Raw genomic sequence first — 16,309 nt, 5'->3', positions numbered from 1 at the left:
GCTAGGAAAGAGCACAGCCAACGTTGTAGCAGGAATGGCAGACCTCTCAATTCCTACCTGCTATCAATGCTATCATTGTGTTATCGAAGATAATCGATGTCTGCGAGGTGGCCATAGCAAAGATGAGACCCTCACTACTACCACATCCCTGGATGTTTCCAGGTCCTTTAGAAAGATACAAAAATATGTCCCGCAAAGGGTTGGCATTGACATGTTTTGTTATGTTAAAGTTTTTTGTACCGAGGTACAGCGCGACCAACACCAAAAAGGCAACCTGGCGCTATGACTGAAAACACAAGTACAGCAGCAGAAGAGAAATCCACATGGGTGCAGATATTCTCCTTTGATGCCCTAGAGTACTCTGGAGTAGGCGTGCAGTGACATTGAGCTCGCCAGACTTCAGCTCCCCCCTCCATCCGAAATTGGAGCGGAGGGGCAGGGCTTTATGTTACCCAGCAAGGGAAGAGAAGCCTTTCCTAAAACCAGCGGCGTTTAAGTTTTACTGTGTTCTTGCAGAAACATTTATTTCCACAAACACAGCAAAAGTTTAAAGCTGCTACTAGGTTCAGGAAAGGCTTCCGTTACCACCCTGCCTTACAGAACTGAAATGCACATATCAGCCCCCTTCCCACGGATGCAAGCAAACATATAAGTGTTCTTTCACATCCGAGGGGAGGGGGTTGATGTGCACACGTGCTTTTTGTTAGGCAGAGAGGAGAGGGAGGCCTTTTCTGAAACTAGCAGTGTGAAAGGGTGAGTGTTGCATGTTAACTCATTATGTACGTATGCATGTGTGCAAGGCGTGTGTATGTAATGTATGTATGGATGAGTTTGTGTGAATGAGTGTATGATCTATAGGGGGCTGGATGCACATGTAAATGAGCGAGTGTATGGTCAATGGGAGTTTTAACTGAGTGATTGAATGTGGAATTGTCTGTGTGTGTATTTATATATATATGTGTTCGCTTATATGTAATGCTGGACGGAGGAACTGATTCTGGCGGGTAGAGGTGGGGAGGTGTGGTGGTTGTGTACTCTGAGACCCCTGACCGGCCCATAGAGTTGGAGTTTGTTCAGAAGCACTTTAAGACAAGATAGCAGCACATGTGAGATGGAAGGGGGTGTAGATTTATTACTCCAACACCAATCAATAAAGACAACTCAAACAGTTTGGCAAAGGGACTCTGTTTAATGACAAGTACAGAAAACAGGGATTTATGGATGTCAGCAGTGATGCGATCTTCCTTCTCGCTTCAACTCCAACGAACGTCATGCAAGTTTTAACATTTATACTCAAAACTCGTCATCATTGATGTGTAACAGTCAAAAGTTGACATGCCATTCTATTGGTTAGGAAAAGGTAACTTTACTATAGGTACTATATCTGCATATGGTAACGGAGTGAGGGGATTGGGTAAACACTGTCAGGTGGGCATCTAATGCTCTCCTTCAAAAATGACCACTACAGACGTCACTAAAAGTACAACGTCCCATTGGTTCTACTAACTATAGGACCCTAGATTATTTGATCCATTGTGATTGGGTTGGCACCAACCCCATGCATACTTTTTCTACTTTGCTTAGCAGCACGCAGAATGGTCGGCCAGGTGCGAGGTGCCCCATAGTTACCCAGCCTTCCTCCAGTCCTTGTTACAATTAATTGTAACTTTAGTAGCCATGTGTCAATTTGTTTTCTGCGGTTGGCCTTGAAACTGCATCTTCTGTCTGGACAAGGTTCTGATATCTTCATCTGGCCTGGGGCCATGCGTGGGTGTGAACCTTCGCTTCTTCTGGCTCGGCTGGTCACGTGATTCAGACACCGCGAATGTGCTTCTTTTCCCTCTATTAGTATATTTGATTTTGGTTTCACTTGCCACCTGCCTTTCCGCCTTCTTATCTCGACCTTTCGGAGGCAGGATATTCTGTTCTTAGTTTCAATTAGATGTAGCTACTGTTCGTTTCTTCCTTGGCTCTCCTGGCACGAGTTGCCTCTGCTGAATTTCGTTTTCAGCCGTCTCTTCTCATTTCTGCTAAATATGGAGCTTTCTCGTGTGGCCTTTAGTAACCTGGGTTGATTCTGCTTCTTGTGCAAAGTAGAAATAAACTTATAGTAAGGTGCTTCGTTTGAGGTAGGTTATGTATAGTGGCACTTGCCGCACTATTCTTCTACTAAGCATAGCAAGCTGCACTTTTTTCTTAGCTTTCTTTCAGTTCCAAGCATATTTACAGGTGTAAACTGGTCGAATATCTTTATTTTGCTTAGAGCTTAAATTTCTTGCATTTTGACATCATCCTTTCACTTTAGGTTCATTATATCCTTATTCATAGCATTTCGTCTCTTTGCATCATTCTCTGGTTTTCATTTTTCCTATCTGTGAGTCAGTCCAGGCCCTCGTGACCTCACCATATGTCTTCTATTAAGACCTTTTTGGTTTCTTCAGGGACTGTATTTACGCGATCTTCATTTTGTTTCATTTGTTGATAGGGTTTTCTTAATGGATACATTACTGTGCATGGTTTTCTGGGTTTTGGTACTTCAATAGGTGCTGTTCTTCTAATAGGCACTGGGCAGAGTCCTACTGCCGCTCTCTGCTGCTTTATTTGCTCATCATAAGTCACATAACTCGGTGTGAACGTTCCTGTTACTTCAAAATGGACGTTTGGAGTGCAGGTTTTATTTGGGACCTCCTCTACACTCCCCCCTCTGGGTGATTCATCGACCACCTTCACTTCCGACTTTGGATTAATTTTACTCTGATCTTCTGCATTCACCTTCACTTCATCGCCTGGGTTCATTCCTTCTTCATCTTCTGGATCTATACATGATGGTCTGAAGAAGTGTCTCTTCGGAGTCCATGTTTGTATGACTCCCTTCAGGATTCCTGCTGTCCTTACATGCTTGCCTTTATTCCATGTCATCAGTTGACACTGTCCATTTGGGCTGCAGTAAACCCATCTTTCCCACATAGTTTCGATGTTTCCTGGGATAGAGAAACTTTGCTCCTTCTGATGCATGAATGCTAGATTTCACAAAGTCTCTTATTTCTTCATCAGTCAGGTCTTTGGGCTTCCATCCTGGCTTGACATCAATCATGATCTTCATCTCTATGGCTTTCTTTGCAGTTTTCTGACACTGGCACATTATTATCTTAATAACACAAAATCCTAGCAATATCATCACTAGCAGCACTCCCAGGAACTTGAATGCATCTGCCATCCATTGTGGAACCCATGAGAATAGTGATCCAAACCAACTGTCATCATCAACTTCGTCAGTTTCATCAATCATCTGGTTCTGCAGTTTTGTCAGCATTCCTATGGCTTCTGTTAGAGTTCCATTTTCCTCATCGTGAGAAGGTATAAATGTGCAACATGATTCTCCGATTTTTGCACAAACTCTTCCATCCATAGCTGTAATCGTGTCAAGGACATATCTGTTCTGGAGAGTCACCAGTCGAAAGGCTCTTAACTCTTCCTTGATTGCATTGAATCCCTTTATGGTGGTGTTGATGGTCTGCAGTAACTCCCATCTGGTTATCTGCAAAAATGTAGGCATTTGCTCCAACTTGGAATCTTGGCATGAAGATGGTGGCAAACACTGATGAGGTGAGGCTAAATAGTCTGTGTTGATATTGAATTGCATGAAAGGCTTCTTCAGATTTGGCAGAAAAGTAATGTTCCCTCTTCAGTTGGGTCATTAGTTCCGCAGATCTCTTCTTCCTCAGGCGAACATCTGCTTTCGGGAAACTGTCGATATTCAAGTCGCCTTTCAGGATCACCAAAGCTGGAACATGGACATTCACTATTGTGCATATACCTCCCCAGTTTCTCGGCAGTCTGATGTATGCTTTGGATCCACATGCCCAATAGTGATCCATAATTACTGCAGTTCCGTGTTCCATGCCTGGGGCGTCAAAGATTCATCCACAATTCTGATTCTCTCCCATCTTTCTTGTGCCATTGTTTCTGAAGCACAATGTTGAGCTTTCCAGTGGTACTATCGGCAAAGGTCCTCCTCTGTCTTCGACCCATATCAGTAGTTTTGCAAGCTTTGGCTACAATGGTTGGCATATCCTTTGTGAATTTTCAATTCAGTTTCAAGTCAGTTTTTGCAGGCTCCGAGGACCATCCATGCCCTGCAAATCACTACTCCTTTTTCCCATCGATCTAGTGAAAGCACTGTTCCCCAAATCTGCGTTTGGCCTCTGTTCTTCCAACCTCAAGCTGCTTCTGGAGTTTTTCCTTGGGCATTTAGTTTCTGATTTACTTCCCATCTAATTTCAGCTTCTTTTACTCCAGGTTCCTCATACTTGATTGCGTGATTTCTCGTTTGAGCTCTGTTTCTTGACTTAATGTCTTGGACATAATCATCTTCATTGGGATAGGCTGTTTCAGTTGCCCATTTTAGTGAGGCATCACTGCCCATGAACTGGCCTCTGGTTTTACACATGGCAACATGTGAAAGACAGTGTGCTGTCTGGGCATCAATTTCTACAGCTACGAAGATCTTGGACTTCCCCATGCTGTATGGTAGGGGTGCACAAACAAAGCATTCTCCCTCTGAACTTCGTCTTCCAACTTCCTTCATGTGCTGGTACCAAATGTTGTTTCCCAAGTGTGATGTGCTGTCCAAGTAATCGTTTAATTCACTGTCATCTCCATGCATGCTTCTCTTGATTCTTAATGTTTCCCTGTAGTTTGCTATTACTACATCTCTGAATGCATCTGTATGGCTTTTTCTCACTGGAGGATTCTCAGGTGTCCTGGTCCATGGTGCAGGCCTCCTCATCTGAGCCATTTGAGTAGACAAAAGTCTGTCAGTTCTTTCCTTGTCCTCATGTATCTTTTTCTTTCTGGTTAGAAATGTCTGTATCCACTCTGGCATTGGTCCAGTATATGGCTGTACTGTAGAACTTGTACTTGTCCCTTTCACTGGAACATATATGCTCGGCAATGTTGTCTCTGTGGGTTTATTCTTCGGCTCCTCTTGTCTTTTCCTGCCTTTGGCTATGAACGGCCATAGTGAATCTGCTATCAGTTTTGCTCATGCAAGAATCTTCTCTTGGCTTGCCCTTATTTATATAAGTGCTGTTTCGGGAATGTCCATTAATGTTATTCCTACAGGTTTCTTTTCTACTTTCTTTTGTTTCTCCACTACTTCAGCTTTTCCCATGTGTCTCTTTGGTTCACTTGTAGTGGAACTTCTCATGATAGATAATCTCTCAACTCGTGATTCCGCAGTCATTGACACTAGGCCTGGCATATGTGCATTCAATGTTTGCATGCGTGTGGTTGTCAGTAATCTTGTCACATTCATACTTTGCCGACCCTGTCTCCAGCTTTTCAATTCATCTGTTACCACAAGTGTGTGTGTTTGTCATTGCTAATCATATCCATCTCAAGTTCATTGATTCCACAATCAGATCTTCTAGGGACTGGAATGATTATGTAAGGTCTGGGTACTTTTGTAGGTTTCATGCGCACATCATTAGGTGGGTGTACTGGAATAGGAACGCTTTGTGCACCAATAAAAAATGCAGTTCTGATTGTTAATGACAGTAAAACAATGATGAATATAATACACAAATACATTATGCCCCTGTAGGTCAGGCGGCAGCATTTACTTCCAGAGAAATGTGGACGTCTTTTCTCCTGTGGGAGGACAATGTTGCTGCTCTGGATCCCTATCTCGATCATTTGTCAAAATGTTAACTGTGACTATAATCCTTTAAACAATATTGTCTTTTGGCTTCTGTGTGTGAGTTGCAGGTATTACACAATTGTCTCCCCTCTTGTGAATAATGAATTGTCTATTATCTCGGGATGCAGTTCTTTTACTCGGCTATGGGAAGTGTTAATATCAAGCAATAATTCAGCAAGTCTCTTTTACTGTGCATGTTCAAAGTATTTCAGCGCCCAGTCTATGCCTCTAATCTGCTTCATTCCCCAAGACATAGGGCCTCATTTTACGGAAGGTGTACCGCGTCCGCCATGGTGAATGGCGGAATTACCGCCCCATTCCAAGGTGTGCATGGGCGGTAATTCCCCATTCACCATGGCACTTCCCCATTCCCATTTTTGCCCTCATAGGGCTCAATGGGAATGGGGAAGGCGGTTATTACGGTACCGCAAATTGCGGTACCATAATTACCTTCAGAGTCCCTTTGCGGGTCCCGTACTTAACGGCTGGTAAAACCAGCCGTTAAGGTAGGGACCCACAAAGGGACTTCATAGTAAGGCGGTAAGGGATTACCGGTATTCCCTTACCACCATCCGTGTAATGAGGCCCATATTGTCTTTGTCAATAGAAAATACGAAAGGAAATCTCTGGCAATGTTCGCTCGGTCTGTCCCTCGGCGGGAAGTTTAAAATCTTCTCAAATAGTCCTGCTGATGGTTGGAGAGTTACACTTGCACTATTCCATGCAAGAGCATGCCCATCTGTGTAGCATTAGCTGAATCACTGATGAAGGTGAGGACGTCAACATCTACAGATCTCCCCACTAGCTCTGGAAAATCAGTAATTAAATGAAAGAAAACATTGCTGGCCCATCTACTGTCTTCTGGTGACAGGCACTTCTGTCCTGTCTTGCTGAGGTTTGGAACTATTTGCTCTCTCATTCAATGTAAATAGTGTCTGCAATTTCTGTTTGCGTGGAGTGCAACTAAGATCACAATGATAATTTGGAGTCTGCTTAGACGTTCTGTATTTGCTGGATCTCGAAGAAATGCGAATACGTCTGTTGTACTTCCGGCAAGATTTGGACAGTCTTCGATTATGTGAAAGAACAGTGTATTGACAACTTCATTTACTTCCTTCTTTGCTCGGGACATTTGGCTTTTCTTCGCTGTATTCAAGAAGTAGGAGAAATTGCTCAGTGATCACAGTAAGCAGCCTCCTTATGATCTTTTCGTTTTCAGGATCTTGAAGAAAGTCAGTGGGCCTCATTCCGAGTAGGGCGCAAAGGGATACCGGGCACCGTTAAGGACATTGGTGCCGGTAAACCCTTTGCGCTCTACTACGAGGTCCCTTTGCGGCCCCGTCCTTAACACCTGCTTTTACCAGACATTATGAATGGGATCCGCAAAGGGACTTCAGGGCTAATAACGGTACATGTAATGGGGGCTCAAATGGGAATGGGGATTGACATTTTCAATGGGGACTTACCGGTCCCGCAAAGGTCGGACTAGACCGGTAAGTCCCCATTGAACGAGGGCAGACACGGTACCAGTAATGGTGCTAGTCATGGTGCTAACAGCGCCATGACTAGCACCAACCTCAGAATGAGGCCCAGTGACACTTGTGAGACTCCCCACCAGTGACGGGTATGGTCTTAGCACTAGATCGAAGTATGTCACCACGTCTTTGGTGATGCTGCTACTGCGGGATACCATAGGTAATTCTGAACAAAGTCTGTCTGGAAGGAATTAGGGTACTGTATTTTCTTCCAATTTATGTGTCCTCGATCAAAATTTGGCATGTTATTTTCCCGTCACAATTTTAGTGTGTGTCAATCCAAGGTTCAAAGTCAACAGACCATGTTATGGTTTATACGTGCAATTGTCTTCTTCACCCTGCAACTAGGATGCACAGAGTGTCCAGATTATCTGTCCTTATCCCCTTTTTTTTTGCCAGAGGAATGTCCAAAGTGGAACCACAACTATATCACAAAAGTTCCTTTGTCTTTACTTTGTTGTTGCTCATGCATCCTTTTTCCTTGTCATGGATCTCATCATGCAATTCAGGTAATTTTGCATTTCAGACCCTAAAATGTCGCCTGTTGACTGGTCATCACATCTAGCTCTGCCTCGGGGTGTCAGGGGAGTGCGCATTCTTCTTTCTGTGGCTATTTCGTGCAGAGAAAGATGATGGTCGGAACTGGGTTGATTCCTGAGTGCATACAGTGCCAAAGGAAGGCCGTGCAACCATCCCTTTTTTAGAGTAAGCTTCATCTTGCCTATCTTTTCCTTTATTAAGCCGTTAAGCTTCTCACAGATCCCATTACCTTGTGGATGATATGCCAACAATAACTAGTGCTTTATACCAAGCAACAAGCTAATCTGTTCAACAATTTTATTTACAAAGTTGGTCCCATTATGTGATTTCATGACTTCACATAACCCCACCTGGGAAATACCTCTCTCACAAAAAATTTGGCCTCACAGGTAGAGTCTGGGTGTGTACATGGACCTGCTTCTATACATCTAGAGAATGGACACACCACAACAATTATGTATCTGTACCCGTTACATACATGAATCATGTTGACTTAGTTGACATGCAAGTGCTGAAAAGGCCCATTTGGCCTTGGGAAGACTCCTCTCATTATTTTTAATGTGTACCCAGCTGTGAATTGTTGGCAGATTATACAGTTCACTATAAAACATGCAAAAGTGCTCTGTTAAATTTGGTAAGAAGCAGTCTTCTGCAAGCGTTGCCGCTAATTCTCTTTTGTCATGTGTGCTGGGTAGTATAACTGTTCCAGCGCTATGTTTAACAGGGCTATAGGCATTACCAGTTTACCAGTGCTGTCTTGTCACCACAAGATGTCAGATGGGTTTTAAAGAACACCCTCACCGTTTCCACCGATGTTTCTCTTCCTGTGGTGCCTCCCCTTGGAGTTCCATCAACTGTGTCTGTCCTAGATTGTTATAGCTTTCAGATGTGGTCCGTGCAACCATCATCCTCTCATTTGTATGGGTGACTTCCACTTCCATGATCATTTCACTTTTAGCTTCCGTGTCTGCTGCTTGATTTCGTGTGAGATAAAATGTGTCCCTTTCGTGTGGGCGGCACATTTCACGACTGCTATGCCCACTGGGAGCTGTAGTGCCTTGATAAGCCTGTCCAATAAGGCTGCGTGCTGCACTGGTGTGCCGTCTGCTCTGAGGTAGCCCCTCCTCTTCCAGCGCGCTAAGCCGGCGTGCACTGTGGATGTCAAGTAGGCGGAGTCACTATACACTGTTACTTCCTGGTCTGCGTGATTCTCAATGGCGAGTATCAACACCAATAATTCTGCAGTCTGTGCTGAAAAATTAGATGGTATCGCGCACTAAGGAGTACTCGAAATTCTCCATTTGTGCTGTGTTTCAATACAGCGACGCCTGTATATCTTTGCCCATCGTTTTGATCAATTCTCGAAGAACCGTCAATAAAGACACTTTCTCCTTCTGCCAAAGAATTTTCTTTTACTTTGGGTATTTCATAGAATTCTTCATAGTTCGCACAGTCATGTATTGGCTCTCCTTCAGTGACTGCCTCTGCTATGAACTTACCTGGGTTCACTATTTTGCATCGGACTATCTTAATTGAAGTATTGAATATGATCACTTCATAAGCAGAAGCGCTCTGAGATGTCAATGTGCCTAAGGTTTCTCTAGGGTAGCAAATAGTGAGTGCTCGATGTACAACATCATTGAGCATCCCATTACAATGGTTGTAGCCTTCTCAAAGGAGAACGCTTTGGCAGCTAGACTTTGTTTCCAAGGGAAATGGCCTCTCATCACTGGGTCCAAATGTCCACTATAATACGCCTGGGGCTTGTACTCCAATGTGGTTCTCTGAGTGAGCACTGCCGTCCTAACGCTGCCATTTGTGTGTGAAAACAAGTATAATTTCTCGGCATAATTGGGAATCCCCAAAATTGGTGCCGTGCAAAGAAATGGCTCTCTTGAGTTCAGCAAACCCTTCCTCCATGGTCTCTGACCTTTCAATTTTATCTTTCGTCACTTGGGCCTTCTTTAAGGCCTGAAGCAAATGCTTGGTGTAAGAGCTGGAGTCTTGCTCTGACATAGTTGCACAGGCCTAAGAAACTCTGCATCTGTTTTATCGGGTTAGTCTTAGCCATGTTCAATATGGCTTCAGCGCTTTCTGGGGTAACTCTTTTCCCCTCATGCGAGATCAGTTGGCCTATGTACAGCACTTCTTGTTGACAATATTGTAACTTCTCTTTGTCAACTTTATATCCTTTCTCAGCCAATGTAGTCAATAGCTGGATAGAATCGTGTCTACATTGCTCCTCTGTCACATTAAGATGTCATCCACATATTGCAGGACAACACTTTCTAATGTGATATTGCTCTGGTTCATCTGCAGTACTCTGTTAAAAATAGAAGGAGACTCACAGTAGCCCTGGGGTAGCCTCGTGCTTTTCAGACGCATCTGTCAGAAAGTGAATGACGTCAGATCTGAGTCGCTGTGCAACGGGATTGAGAAAAATGCATTTTTCAAGTCAATCACCGTGAAATATTTTGCTTCAACAGGTATATTAGATAAAATTGTAGCTGGGTTCGGGACTAAAGGGAACTCGGCCTCAACAATAATCATTTATTGGGCGTAAATCCTGGATTAGCCTCCAAGACCCTCCTTTTGATTTTTTGATCAGATAAAGCGCAGTATTGCATGATGACTCTGACGTCACAAAGATGCCTTGTTCCATCATTGCAGAAATTGTCTTAAATATTCCTTAATCTGCCTTCCTGGACATGGGATATTGTGATGCTTTTGGAATTATTGCTCCTGGTTTCAGTTTGATTTTCACCTCTCCAACTCCTATCAGTAACCCTATGTCATAGGGGCCTGTATCCATACTGAGACAGGCACTTGGGCCATGTTGTCATCAAAATATTCAGGACGGTTCCATGCCAATATCATTCTCTGAGGCACTTCTCTTTTGATCATTCTCAGCCAAAAGGTGAGAGTCACCTCCACTATGGTCTCTCCCATATCTGCTTGCTCTTCAAACAGACCGTCATCAGTGACGTGAGTCAATCGGTATCCTTCTTCAATAGCGATTACTGCGCATCATTGCCATCCTTCATTGTCATAACCACCAATCAAAACCATTTTCCCTCATACTGCAGCTGTGTGTATCATCAAGGTAAATACGTATACCTTTTCCTCATCGGTATTCTTGGTCTGAATAGAAATTCATCTGGGGTCCTCATGATTTTGTCTGCCATTAGCACACATATTCCATACGTGAATATTTCGGGCTCTAAAGGGGACCGCTCATAGCTGTGTGTCCTGCGTATGCTCTAATCATTGTGCATACGTTTGAATGGTGCATTCCTGGAGTGAACATATTATGCCCTCCTCCATGAATGAGATCGTAATATTTAACTTTGTCATTAGATCGCGACACAAAGTGTTTACTGGGGTCTGCCGTGAATATAATAAAGGCACATTCATTTCACATTCTCCTATAGAGACTGGAAGTGCATTTGTGAAGGGAACTCGACTTGTAGCTCCTGTGAGTATTTATGGCAACGTGTTGTGCCTGTGTCAACTAAGAAGGAATATTCTGTATCCCCTATAATGACATCCACCCTAGGTTCCCGGTGAGGGTCTGGTGTCACTGATAGGATAGAACACATCAGGGCTCCCAGTGAGCTGTCCTAGTCCATATACAATTTTGTCCCACCTTGTGCTGATGGATTTTCCCCATTCCTAATGTTGCTTCCCATTCCAGGGCTCACGGTTTGCCCTGTGCTCATGGTTTGTGACAATTGCAAAAGAGACTGTTGGGACTGCCCTTGTGGAAAACCTACTAAACCTTGGGGTTGTAGTTTTTGTTGTCCTCCTGTCGTTTGCTGTTGCACCGTGTGATTCTGTGCAACTCCATGTTGTACAAAGGCAGGCGGATTTGCCAAGCCTGCTCCTATTCCTTAGCTGTTTTGCATCACGCCTTGGTTTTTGCATGTGCGCGCTAGGTGCCCTGTCATTCCACACAGCCAACATACTGGCAGTGGTCTGATCATTTGCCCGTTTGACATATCTTGATTGCGATTTTGCATATTTTGAAAACCTCCTTGAATACTCTGCCATCCTCTTCCCCTAAATCCTCTTCTCCTGGGGTAAAACCCTTTATTGCCCTGATTATTCTGTTGTAGATTATTGACCTGTTGCATGCTCGATTCAACTGTGCTAGTTATCATGGCTTCCTCAAGATCATATTTTGACAATTTCCTCTGCACCAATTTGGACTCTTCACCCTTTCGTGCAGCTTCCTTTTTGCAATTCTTTTCTTGCAATAGCCTCCAATAGTGTGTGATGGTCAGCTGTATTTCTGACCATGATTTAGCCTTGATTCCTATCAATTTCTTGAGCTGTTTCTGTACCGGTTCTGGCAGCCCTTGGAACAAAATATGGTAGAACACAGTCTCGAGTACCCACGCACCTTGAAAATTCTGAATGTAAATCAACAGATATTCCGACTCCTTCATTTTACGTGACATAATAGCTCCCATATCGCAAGTGTCTGGGTAAATCACTCATAGCGCTTTCCATACCGCGGCTCTGCAATTGTTAAATGGAGCTCTGTCATGCATGGTATTAATTGTGGTCACACCAGGGTAACCTGCCTGTGTCCACACATCATCTGCTCTCTCACCAAGTATGGCGATTAAGAGACCCTTGATATCCCCAATAGCTAACGTGTTTCCTCCTGTCATTTTTTCTAACTCGAGTATCCATTTTCCGGCTCCCGATGTCAACATTGGAAGCTTGGTTTTTCAAATGTTCTCGATCCATGTGTGGCCATGGAATATATTGTGGTCTTGCTCCCCCTTTCTCGAGTAGTGGAAATTGGGATGCATGGCACTCTCTCTCTCTTCTCTCATTGTTCTCCTGTCTATTGCGGGGGCAACATTCCCGCATCGTTGCCTGCCGGGCAATGTCCTGAGCCTGCTCACATAGGGCGGTGGAAACACCCCACTCTGATTGTGCAATACTTCTTAATGTTGGTCTGACTGTGTGGCTAACTCTGATGCCCTCAGCGCAGACTCACTAGTGTCTGACCATCTTATCCCTTTTCCCTTTGGGAATAATCTTTCACCCCTTCTCTCCTCCTCCTTTTCTTTGTGCTCCTCCCTTTCTGTGTTGGATATTGTTTGTCCCCAACTCATGCAACTTCTTGCGTCTTCTTTGTTACTACTTATTTCTAGTCGATCCAGGAATAGTTCTCTATTCCCACTGCTTCAGGAGACATTCTCAGTGTCGCAAAGCTGAGTGCTCTCTAGTCGCTCGTCTTCCCCCTCCCCTTGGGGTATTTGTTCTAACCCCATTTCATCATATATTCTGTCAATCGTTTCCCCGATGCTTCTGGTGTCGAAGTCATGTTCAATATTTTCCCTAGACGTGCCTGGTACTGAATCGTACTCAGGAAAGAATTCTTCAATGTCCTCCCAATCCACTACTGGTTCAGGTTTCTTAATCTCTCTCTCCAGATATTCAAGATGTCGTGCTCTCTGTCTTCAATTACGTTCTACATCGTCATTATATTCCCCTGCACTTCCTCGCCTCTTCTCTGACCCTATCTTCTTCCTTTTTCTTTTCGTTTCTACGTTCACCTGCCCTTTGGATTTTCTCATCCCTTCGTCTCTTTATTCTTTTCTCTCGGATATTCTGGTCTTCCTCTAAGTTACGCAGCTCCTGTCTGTCTTGATCATTGGATGCTCTCTGTTTGCGATCGAGCTGTCTTTCTTGCTCTACGCAATATAACTGTTCTCGTCGTTGCCTATCTTTTTCCCTTATTCTTTCGTCTCTCAATTCTTTCTCTTTTTCCTTTCTCTGTACATTGTCTAGCCTCTCCTTTTGTTTCACGTCATCAATGCCTTTGCCATCGAGTTTCAATAAAATCTGCCTTCCCATCCATTCATTCTTTGCGACTGCTATCTCATCAGTTCTATCTTACCTTCCTTTCCATCTTTTACCTTCCCTCTCCTTATCGAGAGATGCACTTGTCTGTGTCTGGCCCCTTCTTTCATCATCGCGTCTCTCCTTGTCCCTTGGGACTGTGGAGGTGATATCGTTATCTTGATTTTCGTCACTACTTTGCATAGGTTACTCATCTGCCGGGTTGCTATATACCGCAGCTGCTTTAAGTTCTGTCAGTGGGTATAACCCCTCTTCCTTATTGTTTTCAATTTCCGTTTAGATGGGGCAGGTGGCGTGGTAGGTGTCTCACCCCCCTCTGTTCATACATCAAGTATCCAATCTATTGGCGGCTCCTCTTCCTTTCCCTGTTCATACATTTTCCAAAGCTCTAGAACGGGCTAGGGGTTTTTGCCTGTCTATGTGGTGTGCAAGTATGTTGTCATGTGTTGCAAAACAGCTTTAGATAAGGACCCTCCCTGTGGCCACGGCATAAACATTTTGTGGGCGGTTCCTTTAACCCACTCTGTACTGTATTTTTTCACCTTAGGTGCATGTTTCAGCAACTGTTTGCAAAGGTGTGTTAGTGGAGTTATGTCCTCCATGTTTAAATCTTTTCCCTTTGCTTTTATATACACTTTTATTAAAGCTTCACGTGATTTAAACAATTTCAACAATATGAGCAAGCACCAATCACTGCAAGCTCCAATCCCGATTTTTTCACAAAATGTTATGTCTTCTATTTTACTCAAAAAACATCAGGTTGTCTTCGACAATCTGCCAAATGTCCAATTGCACAGTTTTTATGCTAGTTCCTTGAAGGAACATTTTCCGTCCTATGACGTCACAACAATCAACACATAAGACAGACGTTAACAGACTAGACGAACTCCAGCTGGTCACACGTATCTCTGCCTCTAAAATTACCCCGACATGGAGTTTAAATGTATCCCTTTCACAGTGCCTTTAATCGCTGTGGCAGTCTATTAGTTCCCCTTTATTTCGGACCCTCGATACACGTTTCTTCTAGCGGCTATATTAAGCGTAGGAATAAGGCAAATGCTCTCTCTTCTTGGATGTCCTCCCTGGTAACCTCTCTCTTCTTGTGTATTCTCCCTGGTATCTTCCCTTTATCCACTTAATTATTCTTGAGTCATTATTCCCCTCCCCATATATACATATATATACATTCTTCTCTATTTCTAGCTATATTTTCTTTCCCGCCTCCCTCCTTTACCTTTTCCCTTTACTTGTTCTAAAGCATGCACTTTTGCCAAAACACTTAGGGCCTCATTACGACTTTTGTGTAATGGATTAACGGGCTCCGCTACTGGAGGCGGACCCGTTAAACCCATCACACAAAATTACGAGGTCCCCTCGCGGGACCCGGTAAGGACGCCTGGTAAAACCAGGCGTTGTTACCGGGTCCCGCAAGGGGACCAGGGAGCCAATAACAGGCCGGTCGTAATCGGCCCGTTGTTAGCTCCCTCTCTCATTCCCATTGAGCCCTATGGGGGCTCAGATGGGAATGGGGAAGGTCTGGGCCCGGGATCCCAGAGGGAGGAATTACCAGGCCCTCCAAACGCGGAATGGTTCAGTAATTCCCATTCTGGGAACCTGGACCCGGTTTGGTGGCAGCCATATTGGCCTTGAAACTGCATCTTCTGTCTGGACAAGGTTCAGATATCTTCATCTGACCTGGTGCCATGCGTGGGTGTGAACCTTCGCTTCTTCTGGCTTGGCTGGTCACGTGATACAGACACCGTGAATTTGCTTCTTTTCCCTCAATTAGTGTATTTGATTTTCGTTTCACCCGCCACCTGCCTTTTTGCCTTCTTATCTCGACCTTTCAGAGGCAGGATATTATGTTCTTAGTCTCAATAAGATGTAGCTATTGTTTGTTTATTCTATTGGTATGACCTTGGCTCTCCTGGTACGAGTTGCCTCTGCTGAGTTTCGTTTTCAGCCATCTCTTCTCGTTTCTGCTAAATATGGAGCTTTCTCGTGTGGCCTTTAGTAACCTGGGTTGATTCTGCTTCTTGTGCAAAGTAGAAATAAACGTATAATAGGGTGCTTTATTTGAGGTAGGTTATGTATAGTGGCACTTGCCGCACTATTCTTCTACTAAGCATAGCAAGCTGCATTGTTTTCTTTGCTTTCCTGCGGTTCCAAGCATATTTACAGGTGTAAACTGGTCGAATATCGCCATCTTGCTTACAGCTTAAACTTTTTGCATTTTGACATTGTCCTTTCACTTTAGGTTTACGATATCCTTATTCATGGCGTTTCGTCTCTTTGCATCATTCTCTGTTTGTCATTTCTCCTATCTGTGAGTCAGTCCGGGCCCTCGTGACGTCACCATTCGTCTTCTATTAAGGCCTTTTTGGTTTCTTCAGGGACTGTACTGAGGCGATCTTCATTTCGTTTCATTTGTTGATAGGGTTTTCGTAATGGATACCTTACTGTCCACTGTTTTCTGGGTATTGGTACTTCAATAGGTGCTGTTCTTCTAATAGGCACTGGGCAGAGTCCTACTGCGGCTCTCTTCTGGTTTATTTGCTCGTCATACATCACATATCTCGGTGTGAATGTTCCTGGTACATCAAAATGGACGTTTGGAGTGCAGGTTTTATTTGGGACCTCCTCTACACTTGGT

The sequence above is a fragment of the Ambystoma mexicanum genome, chromosome 2p, assembly GCF_040938575.1.
Source record: "Ambystoma mexicanum isolate Mex_15411 chromosome 2p, UKY_AmexF1_1, whole genome shotgun sequence".
Classification (NCBI taxonomy): Eukaryota; Metazoa; Chordata; class Amphibia; order Caudata; family Ambystomatidae; genus Ambystoma; species Ambystoma mexicanum.
Note: the sequence above shows the minus strand (reverse complement) of the source record.